A 22968-nucleotide genomic window follows, 5' to 3' on the forward strand; every position below is an offset into this window, starting at 1 on the left:
TGTAGCCCAAGGTATGCTAGTAAAAGAATCACACTACAAGGAATTTTGATAGTGCCTTGAGGCTTTGGGAAAATAGAATCAGTTGTTCATGGTTAATCAAGAAGAATGGGGGTGTCATTCTACAAGCATAATTAGGCTCATCCAAAGACTCCCCCATTCTCATCAATTCAGCTTATGATGTAGCAACAAGACCTTCTTGAGGTTAGTTTCAAGTTCGATGTGCCCACAATAACAACCTATTTACAAGAAATTTGTCCCTTCAAACATCCAATTTTTTTTTGTAGTCCATTGAAGAAGAAGTTAAAATCATCAAGACCTACATGGAGAATACAAACATAGATAAACAAGTAGCTCCTAGATTTGGGCACTAGTAGAACTAGAGAAACAAAGTACTTTCTCATTATGAAATTGCATTGACATACAAAGACTTTTGTAGCCCAAGGTATGCTAATAAAAGTACCATACTACAAGGAATTTTGATAGTGCCTTAAGGCTTTGGGAAAATAGAATCAACAGTTCATGGTTAATCAAGAAGAATAGGGGTGTCATTCTGCAAGCATAAATAGGCTCATCCAAAGAATCCCCCATTCTCATCAATTCAGCCCATGATGTAGCAACAAGACCTTCTTGAGGTTAGTTTCCCTCATTTTGATGTCTTTGTTTCTCAATTTCTATTACATTCTCCTTAATACTTTAGCTAAGTCAACTAGACATCTAGTTTTCTCTAGTCTCGATTCTCACTAGAGGGTTGTTTGAAGTCTTGTTCTAAACATTTTTTGTTCCTTCAACTTTCATTTTTTAAGTTTATTTGGTTTCTCATAGGACAAACTAACAAACTCTTTATTTAATTAAATTCATAGCACAATCTAATGAGGTTGTAACGACTCTCTCTATGTCGTCTTCTCTATACGTTATATTTTGATACTAATAAAATAGCATGTTTAAAAATAAATAAAATTTATGTCTATAGAAAAAAAAATATTATTAAATAAGTTGAATTTAAAAACAAACAACATTTTTTTATAGATATGAATTAATGAGGAAACATGCAAAAAAAAATCATTTGGAAATTATTGGAAAGGAGTCATCTTCTTAATATACTTGGTTGTTTTTAAATCTAAACAAACTTGAATATGACAAAGAAATGAGAAAATAAAAATTATATTTTTGACAAAATCTTTGATTTTTGGATTTAAAAATTTAATTTTTTTTTTTTCAAAATTTATAATAAAAGTTTGATATTGCACTAAGATATGCACAATATTTTGTTATATCTTGAGAGTGTGAGCAACTGCCATTTATGCATCCCATGGGTATACCTCAATGCAATTAAGATATGATATTACGATTGGGGTTCCAGAAGAGTTATGTTATGGGATAATATATTGTTGGTATTGTATTTTTTACTAGGATTAGCATAGGTCAATTATTTTTGGTATTATTAAAAGATTCATGTAGTTTTAGAAATAAGAGATAAATTTGCATTAACTTAAAGGGTTGGGTTATCTACATCTTGGGAGAGCGAGCAAATGTCATTTATATGTCACATATATATACTTTTATACATTTGAGATATGATATTAGGATTGGGGTTATGGGGGGGGGGGGGTTATGGGATAATATTATTTTCGGTATTATCAAAAGGCTAATGTATTTTTAGAAATAAGAGATAAATTTGCATTAACTTAATAAGTTAGGTTATAAACATGAATAAAAATTCAATTCCTTTAAACATAATTAAAGTTGTTAATTTGATGCTTGAATAACATTTGATTAATGTTGCAAAGGTCATTTAAAAGATATGAGATATCTCATTCTATATAAAATCCTAATGATATGTTTTAATGATAACATATATTGGGATTCTTCGATGTGTTGGAGCAAAGTCTATCATTGCATTGAAATTATAAAAAGCAAATATAATCATGCGCAAGTTAAAAAACTCAATTTTAACATATAAATTTAAATTAATAAATATTTTATAAATTTATAATAAAATTTAATTTTATATAAGAAAAAAAAGTACTAATAATCTAAATGGTCTATTCTATACACCACATTATTATTATTGTAATATTATTTAATTATTTTCTAATCTCACAAAATTCAGTGTCACACATCAAAATGATTTACTTGTTAAAATTATTTAACATATTTTACCAAATAAAATATTGAAAAAGTAAAAACAAATAGTAATGACAAAAAACTTTATGACATGTCATATGGAAATTTGAAAATACACTAATCATCTAAATTATATCTTCTCCACATCATATTATTACTTTTCTAATGTTATTAAATGTGGTATTAAGCATTCAGTGTTATTTTGACTACTTATTAATTTGTCTTTGACTAAATTTTTATGTCACTTATCCAACATTGAGAATTTAATTTTGGTTAGTTTTTATTATTATTTAACTTTATTTATTTGTAAAGTGATTAGTTGAGGTTTTATTATGGCTCTTTAGTAACTTCGATTTGTGTTAGTTAGTTTTTTCTTTTTTATGTAACATTTTGGTTTTTATTTTTTCTATTATTCCATTTTCATGAATTGTATTTTTTTTCTTTATCTTCAATTTTTATTACATTAAAGACACACACACATACATTAATTGGCCCCAAGGGATAATTTAGTTGGTCGACTTCATGTTGCTAGATACCTCACTTATCAGGGGGTTACAGGGTCAAATCTCCTTGATGCCCTTGGGGTTAGGCTTTGCTAATTTAGCCGACAGGTAGATCCATTCAAGTTAATCTACTTGGATTTTCCCGTGAATGTAGCGATACAATATTTGTTAATCACATTTCTTAATTTTTAATAATGGCATTTAAGAATACCATATTTTATTAGTTTTATTTTTGTGATAAAATTTTTATTTTTATTATTTTTTAATTTAATTAAACTATATTTAAACTAAACAACACTATTATGTAATCCTTATTTAATTGTTTTCTAAAATATCATAAATTAACTCTTATACATTTAAATAATTAACTTGTAAATATTATTTAACATATTTTGCAAATAAATAGTTAAAAAAATTAACCCCAATAAAAATGAAAATGAAAATAAAAACAAAAACAAAACTCCAACATACCATATGAATTTTTTTTGTGATTGAAAGTGAAACATGTATACAAAATAAATTGTTTAGGTAAAACAAATCAAATCGCAGTGACAAGACTTTGTCTCTTGCCATATGGAAATTTTTATTCATTAAAATTGAAATATATCAAAATTAGAATCAAATTATATTAATTATATATATATATATGTGTGGGGAATTAGAATTAATTTATTTAAAAAATAAATAAATTAAAATTAATTAATTTATATGTTATATATATAATATTAAATATATATGTGGAATTAGAATTAATTTTTTAATATATATATATATATATTTCTCAGTAAATACTAATTCTATTAAAAGAGAGTAACAGTAAATTTACAAGGAGGACGAAGCCTCAGCATAGAAGAGATGCATGCGTTCAACCTTACAGGAACTGTCCCATGATTGGGAAAATCAGTTACAGAGTTCAGAAAACCAGATATAGGAACATGAAGATTAGGAAGGGACCCAACAAGAGCATCAGTCTTCATGAAGTTAACTTGAGCAGCAGTGAAGACTGTCAAAAATAGCATAAGAACCTCAAACTGCCAAACCGCATGGAATATAGACAAAACCAGAGAGACACCCCGCCATACCGCTTCAGCAAAAACAAAGAGTCAAGGAACTGGAAAATATGAGTCAAAAAGAAAACATTGGAGATGTCCATGGGAACCAAGTGTTGTCACATGACTACATCCTGGTCCAGTGGCTCCTCCACCACTGGACACTCATTGCCATACCAGAAGTTTTCATCCTTGGCAGCATCACCATCTCTGCTACCACCTGGAGGAATCGAAACCAGAGAAGTGCTGCCTGAGTTTCCTTCAATAGCGATCGATGCCGAAGCTCCGTGGGGGTTGCCACCTGGAGACAAAGCTACCCCCTTATCCTTGTCTGCTGCCTGTAAATCGCTCTGCAAATTTGCCTGACCATCCTCGTCCTGCTGCTGCTCCAAACCAGGGTTGCCCGCTATTTTGAAGCCTCCCTGAGAAGATTCCGCCACAGTGTGAGCTGAAACAAGAGGCGGGGACTCCTCCTCCGTGAAGATAATGGAGATATTTGCAGAGATAATAGGCCTGATTAAACTACTCTGGAACCTAAAATGATAATTCTGAAAGGCATGATACGGATATGGACGGCGGGGGGGGGGGGGCTAGACGGAGGCGTCATCGCTTGAAAGGCAGGGGAATTCGACTGATTAGCAGCTTGAGCGGGCTGAGAACGCCTACGTCCTCCACAACTCCCGCCATTACGACTCCTCATTCTGTTCCTCACCATCACTCGATTACAAGAGAAGAGATTAGTAGACTGGATGTTGGTATTGGATGAATACAGCCTACAGGGAGTAAAACAAGCTATATTCCCAAAACAGGGCAGACCAGGGGAGGAGTAACACTGGTGTTCAATCGCCAGAGCCGGAGAACATAACATGAGGAGAAAAGCTGAAGACTCCATGATTAATATCGCCTGAGCCTTGAAATTACCGAGGTTAACCATTAATTCATCCTTCAAGCCGGTTTGAATTCATGACGGGTGAGCCTGCTTGTGCCTGATGCCATCCTGGAGAAGGGCGCTCATCTGCAGTTGACAGGACAAAACGCCGGCTATCATTAATACAGTTATTAACTTTGAATTGAATCACCCGCATCCGGGTAAAATATATATATATTTAAAATTAATTAATTTATATATTATATATATAATATTAAAAATAAATATTATATATATATATATATATATATATATATATATATATATGTGGAATTAGAATTAATCTATTTTAAAATATATATATTTAAAAATAATTTAATTTATATATTATATATATAATATTACAAATATTTAAAGTTTATTTTTTATACGACATTAAAGTATGATTAGTAGTTTTATAAGTGGTAATAATATTTAACTTCATATATTGAGTTAAGGTTAAATATTATTAAAAAATAGAGGAGTTAACTAAGAAGAGAGAGCGGGTTGGAGACAATTCGTGCGCGCAGCAGCAGCCCCTGGTACAGTACTTCCTCCAACGCCATGGCCCCGAGAGGGGGCCCTGAGGTCCCTCCTCCTTCGCCTCCTCCACCAGAGATCCTTGCATTCAGGAAGCTAATTGGCGATAGTAGTAAACGCCCAGCAAGGGAAACTTAGCGAAAGTTTGTAAAGAAAATCGATAACATCCCCACAGTCACCCTGCCCGTTAAAGATTCTTGCGTATCTGCTCTGAACCTAGCTGAAAGAGGGCTCATCGGTCAATTTACAGGGCTATGGCCTTCCCCCAAGGCTATCGAGGCTTGGGTACAAAGGAACTAGCGACCACTAGTAAAGGAAGGCATCAGAAGCTTCCTCGTTGGTAAGGGCTTCTTTGTCTTTGTTTTTAATTCAGTAGAAGACATAAATCTCATCTTTAGGAATGGACCATATTTCATGGGACCTCAGGGTCTGTATCTAAACTCATGGTCACCAGACTTCGATCTGACACAAGATGTGCCGTTAGCAGTTCCAGTGTGGGTACACCTTCCTCATCTTCCATTGCACTACTGGAACCCGAAGTCACTAGAAACAATTGGTAACATCCTCGGAAAATACATAGACAGAGCAGAGAGAAGGGATTAGTATTCATGTGCAAGAATATGCGTCGAAGTCGACTTGGAAATACGGTTACCTGAAGCCATAAATTTAACAACAACAGACTGGTCTTATATCCAAGAGTTAGACTACGAGCAGCTACCATTCAAATGCAGAAATTTCCATGAATATGGGCATTTCGCAGGATACTGCAAAAAAAAGGAGGAGGAGGAAGATCTATAGAAGTCGAAAGGAGAAAAATGGATCCAGGTGTAGAAAACAGTCCAGGCCAAGGTGAGTAGTAGGAATAAAGGGAAAGAGGTACTGATGGAGTATGAAACCCCCTTAACAGGAATGGTTCAAACAGAAGGAAGAGGAGAATAGCCAAAGACAACTGCCTCAATAAACCCATTCGAAACTCTCAGCACTTCAATCAAAATTCCAAAAACAGAGACAGAGGAGATTGATGACAAGTCCCCTCACTTGAAGCATAAAAGAAGAACATAGAAGTAACCCAACTTGACTCCCTAGTAGGAACCTTCTCCTCACCCACATATGCAGAAATGATAAGGAAAAAACCCCCAGAAACCTCTGGGTCATCGGAAGATGAGACATTCGAGAGACCCTCTAAAAGAGTTGGAAGGAAATATCATAAGGAAGCCAGGGAAGAAGAGGCGGAGAGGCAAAAAATGCAAGGAAGCCAATCCACCATTGAAATGTCTATTGGGAGAAACACCAGAACAAGGCCCTCTAAGGGGGGGTCAACTCACTCCAATTTCGTTAAATAATGAAACTAGTCTCTTGGAATTGCAGAGGCTTGGGGAACCCTTCGAAAGCTGAAGCAGTCAAAGATCTTTTGAAAATAGAAACTCTCGAGATCCTAATGCTCCAAGAGACTAAGATTGAAGGGGAAACCCTTCTTGAGATCAACAAATTAAATTGGGAAAAAATGTAGGAAAGGCCATTAGTGCAAGAGGGACCTCTGGTGGCCTAGCAACTTTGTGGTTGGAGGAAAAGTATCAGCTAGAAAGCTCCTTTGAGACCCAACATTGGATATTCACCGAACTTCGGCACCTCTCTAATAAACTCTCCATCTCTCTCTTCAACCTTTATGTTCCAGTCCACCTTACAGAGAAGAAATGATGCTGGCAGACCTTGTTGATTTGTTAGACATTTACTCCCCTCAAAATATAATAGTGGTTGGAGATCTCAACCTCATCATTGATACAAAAGAAAAGAGAGGTGGCAATAGTGGCAGGGACCAAATTCTTCCATTAGTAGAGGAGTTGATACTTCATTTGGATCTTCTGGACTTCAAACCGAAGAAAGGTCTTTACACCTGGACAAACAATAGAGCTAGGGCAGAACACATCTTCGCTCGCCTAGATCGCTTCCTAGCGCAAAGCTCTTTGTTGCTAGGAAAAATACTGATCTCCTCGAAAATTCTCCCAAAGATAGCCTCAGATCATAAACCTATTCTCTTACAGTTGGAAGAGGAAGAAAATTTGGGCCCTATCCCCTTTAGATTCAACCTGCTTTAGTAAGGGAAAGAAGGGTTCATGGAAACTATTCTAGAGGCATGGTCCATACTTGTGACAAGATCTCCCAGCTTCGTGTGGGAGCAGAAACTAAAAATAACCAAGAGAGCCCTGAAAAAATGGATTAAAGAACCCTCAAATTCTCCTACCAGCAAAAGGACGGAGACAATTCAGTTTTTATTAGATCTGCAAATGGATTTAGAAAGTAAGGAGATCTGTGATACAGATTTAGAAAAAGAACAAGCTGCCCAAATCAAATCATTTCGTGCTTTTCTCCATGAAGAAGAGACTTGGAGGCTCAAGTCTCGTAGCCTGTGGCTTAAAGCTAGAGATCGAAATACCTCTTTCTTCCATAGGCAATATAGAGCCTGACTATCTCGAAACCATATCTCTGAAATCACTTGCTCAGATGGGACTGCGCTCAAAGGACAAGAACAGCTAAAAAAGATAGCAGAAGATCATTTCTAGAATCTGTATAAAGAGGACGGGAATGGGAGTGAAGAAGTCACCTCTGAATTTCTCTCCCACATTCCATCTTTGGTAAGCAAGGAGGACAACACTAGTGTTGAGATTTGCAACAAGAAATGCTAAAAATAGCACTGCTATAAATAGCAGTTCAACCATTGTGGATCTTAGCAACAATGGGTGAAAAGTGAAAGTGCTAAAAATAGTTTTTCTAAAAATAGCATTTCGGGATCCCTTCTAATTTTAGTTAGTCCCTGGACTAAACATAGGAAGTAAAATTCGAATTTTATGTTAAAAGTTGTTTGTAAATTGATTAATTAATTCATCTTGAGTTAATTAGTTAAGGAATTATGAACATGAAGTCTATGTGAGGACATGCAACAGTTTCTCCTTTGATTGAGGGATTTATCCATCAGTTAAAGAGATAAGAGTGAGTTGTAATTAGTTGGCTCAGTTAACTAAGTCAAGTCCAGTTAGATTAATTTAACAATTTGGTAAATTAATGAGAATTCAGTTAGTTAATGCTTGCATGCATGTAACTACTATATTTCAGATAACTGAAGATTCACTCATGGATAACTCATGCATGTCAGTTCAGTCAAAGACCCAGTTGAGATCAGATGGAGGGACAGTGTACTATCAGTTGCTAGAATATTCCTTTGTGAATATTCCTTACATGCAGAAGGAATAGTATTCCTTAAGGATTGTGCAGTTGGATCAGAGGTAATAGTGAGTGTGATGAGGCCAATTCACATATGTGACATCATTAGACCCCAATAAAAACTGTGCAAGGAAATAGGAGGCTTGGAGGGCTTGAGGAAGATATATTCTATGTCTATTGAGTCTGTGTGAGCAATATTGTTTGATTGCAGAGAGAGCAGGATAGCTTGAGAGCTGATTCTTTTTGTAACTTGAACAAGATTTCCACTTGTATGATAATACAGAGCTGGGGTTTTAGGCTGGTGCTTTCCCCAGTGATATATCTTTTGTGTTATGGTTGATTACTTCTCATTCTCGGCTATATTTGTTCTTGGTTTATGTTGCTCATGTTTGATTAAGCTTCCACTAAATTGTTTATAGAAGTAGATCAAGTGTTTTGTGATCTACAGTGGGAATTTCTACATGGTATCGGAGCAAAGGTGATCAAAGAAGAACAATATACAATTAGGAGAAGTTCGAAGTTTAGTTTCTGAATATTGAACTGAGTTCTTATCACATCTATTTCACCGATGGCGTTCAGTTGTTTAAGACTCCAAATGCCCTTGATGGAAATTCAAATTATATAGTCTGGAAGGATTGCATGGAGGCAGTATTAGAAGATAATGGCCTAAAGGACTTCATTGATCAAGAAGTCCAGAAGCCGATTGATGCTCCTCAACTGGCGGAATGGAAAAAATGTGTGGCTAGAGCTAGGAGAATCATCCTGGAGGGAGTTCGAGATCACATTGTCTCGAGCCTCCATCGGAAGGAGACTCCATTTTCGACATGGAAAACATTGAAATATCTTTATCAGAATAGCAGCGATTAGAGGAAGCTGGCGCTGAAAGATAAACTTCGAAAGATCAAGTGCGCAAAGTGCAACACAATCTCTACGTTCCTGAACAAGCTCACCACCTGTAGGGATGAGCTTGGAAGCGTAGGGATCGTGATAGCTGATGATGACATGGTGAGTCTTGCACTCCTTGGTCTTTCTAAGAGCTGGCATAGCTACCAGGACTCGGTTAATGGAAGAGATAAATTGCCAGATTGGGAACGACTTTGGTCAGATCGGATGCAGGAGGAGATAAGGCGAAGCACCAGGGATGGACCTTCATCAAAACAAGATGATGAAAAAAATCTAGCTTTAGCGAGTAAAGCTAAGAAAGGGAAAGGGAAGGCGTCCCAATCTAAATCTTCTCATGGTGGGAAGAAGGTTGACAAGTCGAAAGTGCGAAGCTTTCACTGTCACAAAGTGGGCCATTATGCAATGAATTGTCCACTAAAGAAATCCAAGAAGGGTTCCTCCAAGGGATCTGATGGTGATGCATTAGCCTCACAATTTGAGCTGGATTTCTCGCTTATCGCATGCATGTTTTCATCCATGGTGGGATGTGTTTGGTACCTGGACAGTGGAGCTTCTTTCCACATGTCGGGTGACAAGAATCTTTTCAGTACATTGGAGGAGAAGGATCTCCAGATGCGGATCGAGATGGGAGATGATGGAAAGTGCTGTGTCTCAAGTGAAGGTACAGTTGTGTTTCAGAGGGAGCATGGTGCTCCTCTCACCCTATCTACTATTAAGTATGTACCAGGTTTGAAAAAGAATCTTGTGTTTGTTGCTATGCTAGAAGATAAAGGCTATGATGTAGTCTTTAGTAAAGCTAAAGTTTTCCTAAGGCATATTGACACTGGACAGACCAAGCGAATAGGGGTTCGAGTAAAGAATCTCTATAAGCTGTAGGTAGATGACTGTGCTGCACTGAGTTCCAAAGCAGAGGTGGTGCAAAGCCAAGATGTTGGCGAGTTGTGGCATAGAAGACTGGGCCACTTGCATCACAGGGCCTTGAAGATCATGCATCAAATTTCTACCAGCTTACCGAAGGGAAAACTAGAGCAAACAGACACATGCAAAGGATGCACCCTGGGTAAGTATGCAAAAGCTTCCTTTCAGGATCAGGATAGTAGTGTTGGAGCAATCTTGGAGCGAGTTCACTCAGATGTATGTGGACCATTCTCTACAGCCTCCACCGCTAAGCAAAGGTACTATGTTATTTTTATTGATGATTTTTCTTGTAGATGTTGGATCTACTTTATGCAAAAGAAGGATCAAACCTTCTTGAGGCTTTATGAATTTAAAGCCTTGGTAGAGAAAGAATCTGAAAAGAAAGTAAAAGCCTTGCGTAGTGACAATGGTGGAGAGTATGTTTCTTAGCAGTTTAAAGACTTTTGTGCTGCAAAAGGAATTAAATGGGAATTGATGGCACCTCATAACCCACAACAGAATGGGGTGGTCAAAAGGAAGAACAGATCTATTGTGTGAGCAGCTCGAGCGATGTTGCATGACCAAAGCCTACCACTTCATCTGTGGAATGAGGCATGCAATACAACAGTGTACCTTCAAAACAGAAGTCCTCATCATATTTTGGGGATGAAGACACATATGGAGGCTTTTTCGGGGAAGCGACCAGATGTGAGTCACTTCCGCAGCTTTGGATCGCCAATTTTCTGTCATGTGACCAAAGATGCTCGGAAGAAGCTAGACCCAAAAACTGAGTTGGGGATACTTGTGGGGTACACAGATACACCCCACAACTATCATGTGTTTCTACCTGCTAGTCAGAGGACTGTAGTGCGTAGGGATCTGAAGTTCGACGAGCAGAGAGCCATGCGAGTGTCACTTGAGAGGGAGCTCAAGTTGCATGGTGATGAGGAGCTTTTAGTTCCAAAGGAGGAGGAGCCTCCTAATGATGTGGATCAGCCACATGCAGAGGATCCAATAGTGGAGACCACCACTCCTGGAGAGTCTTCTAGAGATGGGCGGAAATGCTCGCGGGACGCTGACAGATTGATGCTAGTTGTGAGAGAGAATGTGGATAGAGGAGATCTCTCAATAGATACACTGGCTACATGGCCCTGGTTGGGGAGTGTGTAAAGATTGAACCTTCTTCTTTTCAGGAGGTAGTGCAGCAACCAGTCTGGGTTGATGCAATGGTAGAAGAGTATGATTCTATCATATGGAACAGTGTGTGGGATGTTGTCCCTAGACCTGGGGACAAGTCAGTGGTTAGTTCTTGATGGCTTTACAAGGTAAAGCAGGCAGCTGATGGCAGTGTTGAGAAACACAAGCCAAGGTTTGTTTCTCGAGGTTTCTCACAGGTTGAGGGGATCGACTTGTTGGCATTTTGGCACAGGAGTGGTGCTATGGTACAGGTGTTGTCCTTGATGGCAACTCTCTTTGGTGATAGATCTCAGTTCAGGCGCAGAATGAAGGAAATCTTGTATACGCAGGTTCACCTTGCCAAACACGCGTATACACGCGGGTTATACGTTTAGAAGTCGCGTATGCGTATACACGCACTTTTATGCACAGAAAAGCGCGTACATGGTGGGAAACTTATTTTTGGTCCATGGTTGTTAGTCCTTGGAATTTGAACCTATGGTTTTGGACCATGGTATCTCGTTAGAAGTGTTGACCCCAGGTTTGGGCCCTTGGTATTGGTTTATTATGGTTTTGGACTGTGGTATTGTGGAAGGCCTAAAACTATAAAAGAGGAAGGAGATCATGTGACAAGGGATCATCTGAATTATTATTGAATATCTGATAATGTATGAGATCTGGAATACTGGTGATTGGGTTATGGTGCAGATCTAGATCTGAATGAAGGAGGAACCTAAGCGCAAGAAGGATAAGGACTATTGATGGATCAAAATCTCAAGGCTTGAACATTGGTATCTCTATATGATTTTGATCTGTTATATGTGGCGCACTCTTGATCTATAAATCTGGGTTATCTAATGACTGAATGTTTAAAAGAATAAATTATCCTTTATAGATCTGTACGCAGGTTCAGTGAATTGCAGGTGCGTATACACGCTTTTTCTGTGAATGAAAGAAGCTTATATGCAGGTTGGTCGTGGTACAAAGGCGTATACTCGCAGGTTGCTGAACAGTGAAGTAGCGTATATATCTTGATTTATGTTCCAGCTGCTTCTGTTTTATTACTGCAGTGTTCTGGGTTCAGAATTGGTGTTTGATTACAGTTACTGTGTTATGGGTACAGCGATCAGAGAAGTGTTTATTTGGTTCAACTTTTGATTGGTGAAAAGGAGTTTGGGTTATGCAGAAATTCCTGATGTTTGATTGATGTTACTTGTGGATCCAGTCTGAAAATTAATGAAACGAGGTCCCAGAAAGCAAAGAGAAGGTTGCAGCCTTCTGCGGGTAGGAGCCTGCGTACTAGTATCTCAAGCTAGTACAAGAACTTAGGGGGTTGGAGCTCCCTTCCAGGAAAGCTGGAGAACGAGAGAGTTGTAGCTCTTTGCAGGTTGCAGCCTGCGTACTGGTAAAGACTGCACCAGTACAAAACATTGTAAAGAGAAGTTTCTAATTAAAAAGAAGATAGAGACGAATTGCAGCAGGGGGTTTTCACCCACATTGTGTTTCCTCCTTATATCTTGTGTTCTTGTGTGTCATTGTCTTCTGCTCTGTTTCTGGTATTGTTTATTTTCTTCTAATACACATATTAATAACTGGCATCTGAAAGATAAATCAAATTATAAGTCTGCTTTGTATACGCGGGTTTCTTTATCTGTAGTTGCGTATATACGCGGTTTTTATTAACAGAAGTAGCGTATATCATCTGGAATTGAAAAAGGAAATATTTGACTTGATAATACTGATTCACCCCCCCTCTCAGTATTATTTCCAACAATGGGTATCGGAGCAGGTCCTTCTGAAGAAGCTTGATCGCTTAAAGGAAGATCTTTCATCATGAGCAACTACGAGAGGGAAGCATCAATCAGGCCACTTGTTTTTGATGGGACAAACTTCGTATATTGGAAGGTAAGAGTTACTGCCTATCTTCAATCTTTGGGTACAGAAGTCTGGGATATCATAGATACAGGATATTCTTTTCCAGCAGCAACTCCTACAGATCCGGTTGAGAAGAAGAAATATGAAACAAATGCAAAGGCGGTCAATACTCTATTGGGATGTCTATCTCAATCAAAATTCATGAAAGTTATGCAGTTAAAATCAACAAAAGAAATATGGGACAAGATTGTCCTAAGCTATGAAGGATATGATCAGGTAAAACGAGCAAAACTTCAAACCCTCAGGATTCAGTATGAAAATCTCAAGATGTATAATGATGAAAGTGTGGTTAACTATTTTCTTCGTGTAGATGAGATTTTTAATTGTATGAAAAATTTGGGTGAAGAAATAAAAGAGGTTGTTGTGGTTGAAAAAGTTCTAAGATCTTTGTCCCCTAGGTTTGAATCTAAAGTTTCTGCAATAGAAGAAAAAGAGAATCTACAAAGCCTTAAAATGTCACAGCGGCACGGAATTCTAACTGCTTATGAAATGAGGAAAGGAGGACCATCAGACAGGAGAGAAGCTGCCTTCAAGGCTTCAGGAAAAGGCGAGTACTATGAGTCAGGACACGTGTCAGAAGAAGAAGAAGAATCAAATTTTGTCAAAAATCTTCAACGGGGTACTGGACGGTTCCGAGATAAGTTACCTTTCAAATGCTTTGCTTGTGGAAGAGTCGGTCACTATGCTGCCAAATTTCCTCACAAGGATAAGATTGACAAAGGGAAGGAACCTGTTAGATGGAACAAGAAACAGAATGCAAATAAGAAAAGCTATTACACTCATGAAGATAGTGATGGACTTTCAAATAGTGACGAAGATGAATGAGGTAATAAGTATAAACTTTTAATGGCTTTTGAAGATGATGACTACATGGATGCTATAGATGTAGAAGGTTATTATAAAGAGATATCTAATCTCAAAATTGGCATAGAAGAGAAAAATGCGATTATTGGTTCTCTGCAATGTCAACTGGCTGAAAGGGAAAAACATCTTGAAAAATTGGAATGTGAAATTGTTGATCTTAGAAAGGAGATTGAGAAAACAAAAGCTATTAATCTTAAATTTGTTAAAGGATCTGAGACTCTGGATGAGATTATCAATGTGCAGCGTTCTCCACTAATCAAGACAGGTCTGGGATATAATGAAGAAACTTCTCAAGCATCCACCTCCAAAAGTTATCTTGATGTAGCAAGGAGGAGCGAGCAAAGACCTAATAGAAATCATCGAATATATCAGGGACAGTTTACCTCAAGAACAAACAAAGACTATCAAGAAAATCGGGGGCAAGCTACCTTAAGGACAAACAGAAGCTACAAACAGCCTCAGGTAAAATCTTCCCAATTTTCCTCAAGAATGGATGTCAGTAGAAACTACAATCGGTTGGATGATAGATTTGATAATCACAGGAGTTTCTTCAATGGCCAATGCTTCTCTTGCCATAACTTTGGTCACAAAGCAGCCCAATGTGTTGCCTATAAGACAATCATGACTAGAGAAGATCAAAAACAAAGGAATATGATTGGGATCACGAAAAGGACTTATAACAACTTTTCAGCCCTTGAAAATGAAGTTGAATGTTCTATTTGTAATAACTTTGGTCATGAAGATTCTGAATGCAGGAGCAGGTTTTGGAAGACAACTCAGAAGGAACAAACCTCAAGTGCCAGAACATGGAGAATGAAGGAACCACAACCAGAAAGATGTGGGATATCCTTTTATGCAGAAGGACAAGAAAATCTATGGTATATCGACAGCGAATGTTCGAAGCATATGACAGGTGATAAAGAAAAACTTGAATCATATTCTGCATTAGAAAAGCGAAAGAAGGTTTCTTTTGGAAACGATACCCCTGTAGCCATAAAAGGAAAAGGCACTGCTCAGTTGAAAGAAAAGGTCAAGACTGGAAATGTTTTGTATGTTGATGGCTTGAAGCATAATCTATTGAGTGTTAGTCAGATGTGCGATCAAGGAACTGAAGTAATATTTCGATCAAATGGATGTAGTGTTCATGATCTTGATACAGGAGAAACAGTGATCAAAGGCAGAAGAACTCCAAATAATCTATACATATTTGAAGAGGGACAACAACAATGCTATTTAAGCAAGGATGATGAACAATGGTTATGGCACCGGAGGTTGGGGCATCTAAGCTTTTCACAAATAAGGAAAGCATGCAAATACCAGGCAGTTCGTGGTCTTCCAGATATCAAAATTCCAGAAAACACCATATGCAAATCATGTCAGTTTGGTAAGCAAACCAGAAATAACTTTCCTGAGAAGGAAGGATCAGCTAGTAGGCCTCTTGAGCTAGTCCATTCAGATGTATGTGGTCCATTTAGGACAAGGTCACCTCGAGGAGAAGAATACCTTATATTATTCATTGACGACTTCTCCAGGTTTGTTTGGTTAGGACTTATGAAGCACAAAGACGAAGCATTCGAAAAATTCAAATCCTTCAAAGCCTTGGCTGAAAATGAATCAGATTACAAAATTAAGTGCCTCAGGTCCGACAGAGGTGGGGAATTTACCTCAAATTAATTTTTTGATTTCTGTGAAGAACATGGAATAAGAAGGGAATTCTCTACAGCTAGGACTCCTCAGCAAAATGGAGTGGCGGAAAGGATGAACAGAACAATCCAAAAAATGGCTCGTGCTATGCTTGATGAGTCTGGAACTCCCGCAACCTTCTGGGGTGAAGCTACATATGCTGCAGTTGTTATTCTCAACAAAACAAATGTCCGAGTGAACAACACTCAAACTCCTCATGAGCTCTGGTATGGTGAGACTCCTTCGGTAAAGCATTTCAAAATTTTTGGGAGCAAATGCTATATTAAGAATACTGATGAGCTGCTTGGCAAACTTGAACGTAGAGCAGATGAAGGCATTCTCCTTGGTTATTCTCCCTACAACAAAGCATATAAGTGTTAAAATAAAAGACTTGGAAGAATTGTTGACAACATTGATGTAGTGGTTGATGAAAAAGGATACATCCCTAGGGAAGTGAATCATGAAAATATCAATGAGGATGAAGACTACTCTCCAAATCAGACAGATGATGAAGAAGAACCCCAAGAGGCACCAGAGGAACAGATAAGGATAGAAGAGAAGACTCCATCCAGGTACGTTCAGAAGAATCATCCAGAATCTCAAATTTTGGGGCAGAAAGAAGCAGGTATACAAACAAGAAGAACAATAACAGAAGCTTCAAGCTATTTGGCATTGCTCTCTTCCACTGAACCGCAAAATGTAAAAGAAGCATGCAAAGATGAGTGTTGGGTTAAGGCAATGGATGAAGAGCTTGAGCAGATCGAAAAGAATAACACTTGGGAGTTGGTTCCTAGACCAAAAGACAAAAATGTCATAGGAACAAAATGGATCTTCAAAAATAAGTTGAATGAAAATGGGGAAGTGATTAGAAACAAGGCCAGACTTGTTTGTAAAGGGTATGCTCAACAGGAAGGAATAGACTTTGAAGAAACTTTTGCTCCCGTTGCTAGACTTGAGGCCATCAGAATGTTCCTTGCTCTCTCTAGCTTCCAGAAGTTCAAAGTATTTCAAATGGACGTAAAATCAGCCTTTCTGAATGGAGACTTAGAAGAAGAAGTGTACATAGAGCAACCATATGGATTTATCCTTGGGAATAATCCAAATCTTGTATGCAGACTTAAAAAGGCTCTCTATGGCCTTAAAAAAGCTCCAAGGGCTTGGTACTACCGCTTGGACAAATACCTTCATCAACAAGGTTTTTCAAAAGGATCAACAGATAGCAATATTTATATAAAAATTGAAAATGACAAATTGTTAATACTTGTTGTGTATGTAGATGATATTATCTTTGGCAGCAACGAAGAAGGTATGAGTCAAAGCTTTGCCTTGGTGATGCAAAAAGAATTCTAAATGTCTTTGCTCGGAGAACTGACATACTTTCTTGGATTGCAAATCCAACAAAATGAAGGCGGTATCTTCTTGTCTCAAACCAAGTACCTCAAGCAGATTCTGAAGAAGTATGGCATGGAAGATTCAAAACCAGTATGTGCCCCCATGGTTACAGGATGCAGCCTCAGTGCAAATGATGAATCGGCAGCAGTGCATCAAGCAACCTATAGATCCATGATTGGAAGTCTACTTTATTTGACAGGTACCCGACCAGACATCATGCATGCAGTGGGAATAGTTGGAAGATTTCAGGCAAATCCAAAGGAAACTCATCTTCAGGCAGTCAAGAGAATCTTCAAGTACCTTCAAGGAACTCAAAACTATGGCTTATGGTACCCTAGAGATACAGATCTCACACTTCATGCTTACACAGATGCAGATTGGGCTGGAAGCGTGGATGACATGAAGAGCACAAGTGGTGGTGCATTCTTTATGGGTTCCAGATTAGTATCTTTGTTCAGCAAGAAACAGAGTTCGATTGCTTTATTTACAGCTGAAGCGGAATATGTGGCTGTTGCATCTTGTTGCACTCAAATTCTTTATGATGCAAACCTTGCAGGATTTTCAAATCACTTGTACTCCACCTGTCTCTATCTTATGTGATAATACAAGTGCAATAAGCATTTCAAAGAATCCTGTCATGCATTCAAAGACCAAGCACATACCTATCAAATATCACTTTCTTCGGGAACAAGTGCTTCCACAAAAAGTCAAGTTGGAGTATGTTCCTTCCAAGGAACAAATTGCTGATATCCTTACCAAACCACTGCCCAGGGAAATTTTTGAATATCTCAGACAGAAGCTGGGAGTAGTTGATGCTTCATCCTACTGTTGAAGCTTTTCTGTTTCAAAGAAAAGTTGGTGTACGCGAGTCAGATGAGGGGAATCCGCGTACATACGCAGATTTATGCAGGTGCAGTCGCGTATATGGAATTCTGAAGACAATCAGCAAGAACAGACTCTGGTTGAAGAGAGTCTGATATGGGTCTGTCAGAGACCATCAGGCACAGGTTCAGGGGAGCAGATAATCTTCTAACAATGCATTCTTGGCATTACCTTAGAAGCTCTTGGTTCTAGTACTCAAGCTGTTTTTGTTTCAGGTGGATCAGCTGCAGAAAGGAGAACAGAAAAAGAACATGGTTGCTGATATACAGTGATTATCAGATGTTGCTGATAGTAGTTATTGGTGATTTGCATAGTCTTGATATTTCGTTTCTATGTCATGTATATCTTTTTTTATCAAGGTCATGTAACGGCCTATTTTGGTTTCCCCACTATGCATGGGATGATTGATGCAATGAGATTGGTTGTCATATGTAAATTTCTGATATATCCCCACTTGGTTGGGTGGATGATCCCCACTTGGTTGGGTGATGGATGTATGTATTGAGTCTTTTGGTGATAGGAAGGTCTTTCATAATGTATATGTCTTGGTTCTTCTTGAAGAACATCCTTTGCAAATCTTGCCTACAGTCAGGGGGAGCATGTTTAGCACAACAGAGTAGAGATATCTACATGTACTCAGGGGGAGAACAGCCCTTTGCCCTTGATGACAAAGGGGGAGAATGACTTTGAGGATCTTGGGGTTGCCATCAAGTCCAAAGGGGGAGATTGTTGGCATTTTGGCACAAGAGTGGTGCTATGGTATAGGTGTTGTCCTTGATGGCAACTCTCTTTGGCGATAGATCTCAGTTCAGGCGCTCAGAATGAAGGAAATCTTGTATACGCAGGTTCACCTTGCCAAACACGCGTATACACGCGGGTTATACGTTTAGAAGTCGCGTATGCGTATACACGCACTTTTATGCACAGAAAAGCGCGTACATGGTGGGAAACTTATTTTTGGTCCATGGTTGTTAGTCCTTGGAATTTGAACCTATGGTTTTGGACCATGTTATCTCGTCAGAAGTGTTGACCCCAGGTTTTGGGCCCTTAGTATTGGTTTATTATGGTTTTGGACCGTGGTATTGTGGAAGGCCTAAAACTATAAAAGAGGAAGGAGATCATGTGACAAGGGATCATCTGAATTATTATTGAATATCTGATTATGTATGAGATTTGGAATACTGGTGATTGGGTTATGGTGCAGATCTAGATCTGAATGAAGGAGGAACCTGAGCGCAAGAAGGATAAGGACTATTGATGGATCAAAATCTCAAGGCTTGAACATTGGTATCTCTGTATGATTTTGATCTGTTATATGTGGCGCACTCTTGATCTATAAATCTGGGTTATCTAATGACTGAATGTTTAAAAGAATAAATTATCCTTTATAGATCTGTACGTAGGTTCAACGAAGTGCAGGTGCGTATACACGCTTTTTCTATGAATGAAAGAAGCGTATACGCAGGTTGGTCGTGGTACAGAGGCGTATACTCGCAGGTTGCTGAACAGTGAAGTAGCGTATATATCTTGATTTATGTTCTAGCTGCTTTTTTTTTATTACTGCAGTGTTCTGGGTTCAAAAATGGTGTTTGATTACAGTTACTGTGTTCGGGGTGCAGCGATCAGAGAAGTGTTTATTTGGTTCAGCTTTTGATTGGTGAAAAGGAGTTTGGGTTATGCAGAAATTCCTGATGTTTGATTGATGTTACTTGTGGATCCAGTCTGAAAATTAATGAAACGAGGTCCCTGAAAGCAAAGAGAAGGTTGCAGCCTTCTGCAGGTAGGAGCTTGCGTACTAGTATCTCAAGCTAGTACAAGAACTTAGGGGGTTGGAGCTCCCTTCCAGGAAAGCTGGAGAACGAGAGAGAGTTGTAGCTCTCTGCAGGTTGCAGCCTGCGTACTGGTAAAGACTGCATTAGTACAAAACATTGTAAAGAGAAGTTTCTAATTAAAAAGAAGATAGGGATGAATTGCAGCACGGGGTTTTCACCCACATTGGGTTTCCTCCTTATATCTTGTGTTCTTCTGTGTGACTGTCTTCTGCTTTGTTTCTGGTACTGTTTATTTGCTTCTGATACACAGATTAATAACTAACATCTGAAAGATAAATCAAATTATAAGTCTGCTTTGTATACGCGGGTTTCTTTATCTGTAGTTGCGTATATACACGGTTGTTATTAACAGAAGTAGCGTATATCATCTGGAATTGAAAAAGGAAATATTTGACTTGATAATACTGATTCACCCCCCCTCTCAGTATTATTTCCAACACGACTACGATGAGACCTTTGCTCCTGTAGCAAGGTACTCATCTATCAAATCGATGTTAGCTCTATCAGCTCAGATGGGTTGGAAGATCCATCAGATGGATGTGAAGACGGCGTTCCTCAATGGGAAGATTGAGAAAGAGGTATACATTGAGCAGCCTGAAGGATTTGAGACTTTCGATCGCGAGTCGCATGTTTTCCGACTCAAGCGAGCATTGTATGGGCTGAAGCAAGCACCCCATGCTTGGTATACCAGGATCAACAACTATTTCACCGGGTTGGGCTTCACCAAGAGTGAAGCAGATGCGAACCTTTACCACATCATGGTAGAAGATAAGCCATTTATTATTGTACTTTATGTCGATGATCTGATTTTGATAGGTGATGATCAGTTGATCAAATCTTGCAAGGAGGACCTTACAAGAGAGTTTGAGATGAAGGACATCGGCCTCATGCACTACTTTCTAAGCATGGAAGTGTGGTAGAGAGATGGGGAAGTATTTGTGTCTCAAGGCAAGTATGCCAATGAGATACTCAGGCGCTTTCACATGGAGAAGTGAAAACCCATGCAGACTCCTCTAGTTGGGAACTAGAGGAAGGAGGATGCTACTTCAGGTGAGGTAGTAGCTGCTACTGTTTATCGGCAGCTGGTGGGTTCACTTATGTATTTGGTGAACACATGACTCGACTTATGCTTTGCGGCGAACCAGCTAAGTCAAGCTATGGTTCAACCTACCAAGCTGTTTTGGAAGGCAACGAAGCATGTGCTAAGATATCTCAGAGGCACTACACAGTGCGGATTATGGTACAGACGAATAGAGGGAGTGAAGCTGCAAGGCTTCACGGATGCAGATTGGGCTAGTAGTCCATCAGACCGGAAGAGCACTTCTAGAGGGATCTTCAACCTTGGTTCAGCCGCAGTTTCTTGGTATAGCAGGAAATAGATATTAGTTGCACTTAGCTCAGCAGAGGCTGAATACATGGCTTCCAGTCAGGCAGCATGAGAGGCCATTTGGATACGGAAGATTCTAGTGGGATTGTTTGGTCAAATGATGGATCCTACAGATATATACTGTGATAATCAGAGTTGCATAAAACTCTCTGAGAATCCAGTGTTTCATGACAGGTCCAAGCATATAGATATCCATTACCATCATCTACGGGACTGTGTGGTCAAGAGGATCACGATGTTGCAGAATGTTTCGACCGAGGAGCAGGATGCAGATATTTTGACTAAGTCATTGTCAAAATGCAAGTTCGAGTTCCACAGAGACAGGATCGGGGTTACTGATAATCCCTTTCTTGTTGAGAGGGAGTGTTGAGATTTGCAACAAGAAATGCTAAAAATAGAAAATTCTAAAAATAACACTGCTATAAATAGTCGGGCTATAAATAGTAGTTCAACCATTGTGGATCTTAGCAACAATGGGTGAAAAGAGAAAGTGCTAAAAATAGTTTTTCTAAAAATAGCATTTCAGGATCCCTTCATATTTTAGTTAGTCCCTGGACTAAACATAGGGAGTAAAATTCGAATTTGATGTTAACAACTGTTTGTAAATTGATTAATTAATTCATCTTTAGTTAATTAGTTAAGGAATTATGAACATGAAGTCTATGTGAGTACATGCAACAGTTTCTCCTTTGATTGAGGGATTTATCCTTCAGTTAAAGAGATAAGAGTGAGTTGTAATATTGAGTTGTAATTAGTTGGCTCAATTAACTGAGTCAAGTCTAGTTAGATTAATTTAACAGTTTGTTAAATTAATGAGAGTTCAGTTAGTTAATGCTTGCATGCATGTAACCACTGTATTTCAGATAACTGAAGATTCACTCATGGATAACTCATGCATGTCAGTTCAGTCAGAGACCCAGTTGAGATCAGATGGAGGGACAATGTACTATCAGTTGCTAGCATATTCCTTTGTGAATATTCCTTGCATGTAGAAGGAATATTATTCCTTAAGGAAAGCGCAGTTGGATCAGAGGTAATAGTGAGTGTGATGAGGCCAATTCACATATGTGACATCATTGGACCCCAATCAAAACTACGCAAAGGAATAGGAGGCTTGGAGGGTTTGAGGAAGATATATTCTATGTCTATTGAGTTTGTGAGAAATATTGTTTGATTGCAGAAGGGCAGGATAGCTTTAGAGTTGATTCTTTTTGTAACTTGAACAAGATTTCCATTTGTATGATAATATAGAGTTGGGGTTTTAGGCTGGTGCTTTCCCTAGTGATATATCCTCTGTGTTATGGTTGATTACTTCTCATTCTCAGTTATATTTGTTCTTGGTTGATGTTACTCATGTTCTATTAAGCTTCCGCTAAATTGTTTGTGGAAGTAGATCAAGTGTTTTGCTTTAGTACATTGCACTACTAGGGGATCTACATTGGGAATTTCTACAACTAGTCTTACGAAACCTTTCTCCGAGGAAGAAATTTGTAAAGTAATATGGTCCATGGAACCAGACAAGGCACCAGGACTTGACGGATTCTCAATTCATTTTTACATAATCTGCTGGGAAATAATAAAAACTGATCTTCTGAGGATGATTAAAGCTTTTCATCAAAAATCCAAAGTGGGAGGCAGTACTAACTCTACCTTCCTTGCATTAATTCTAAAAGAA

General features: G+C 38.5%; 1 pseudogene; it reads left to right on the forward strand.

Moving 5' to 3' along the window:
• The first annotated feature begins 5377 nt into the window (after positions 1-5377).
• LOC149156843 (sucrose synthase 4-like) overlaps positions 5378-22968 on the forward strand; it is a 68943-nt pseudogene continuing 51352 nt past the window's right edge.

The sequence above is a fragment of the Pinus tabuliformis genome, chromosome 9 (genome assembly GCF_031772625.1).
Source record: "Pinus tabuliformis cultivar Carrire ecotype Pingquan chromosome 9, CPIR1, whole genome shotgun sequence".
Classification (NCBI taxonomy): Eukaryota; Viridiplantae; Streptophyta; class Pinopsida; order Pinales; family Pinaceae; genus Pinus; species Pinus tabuliformis.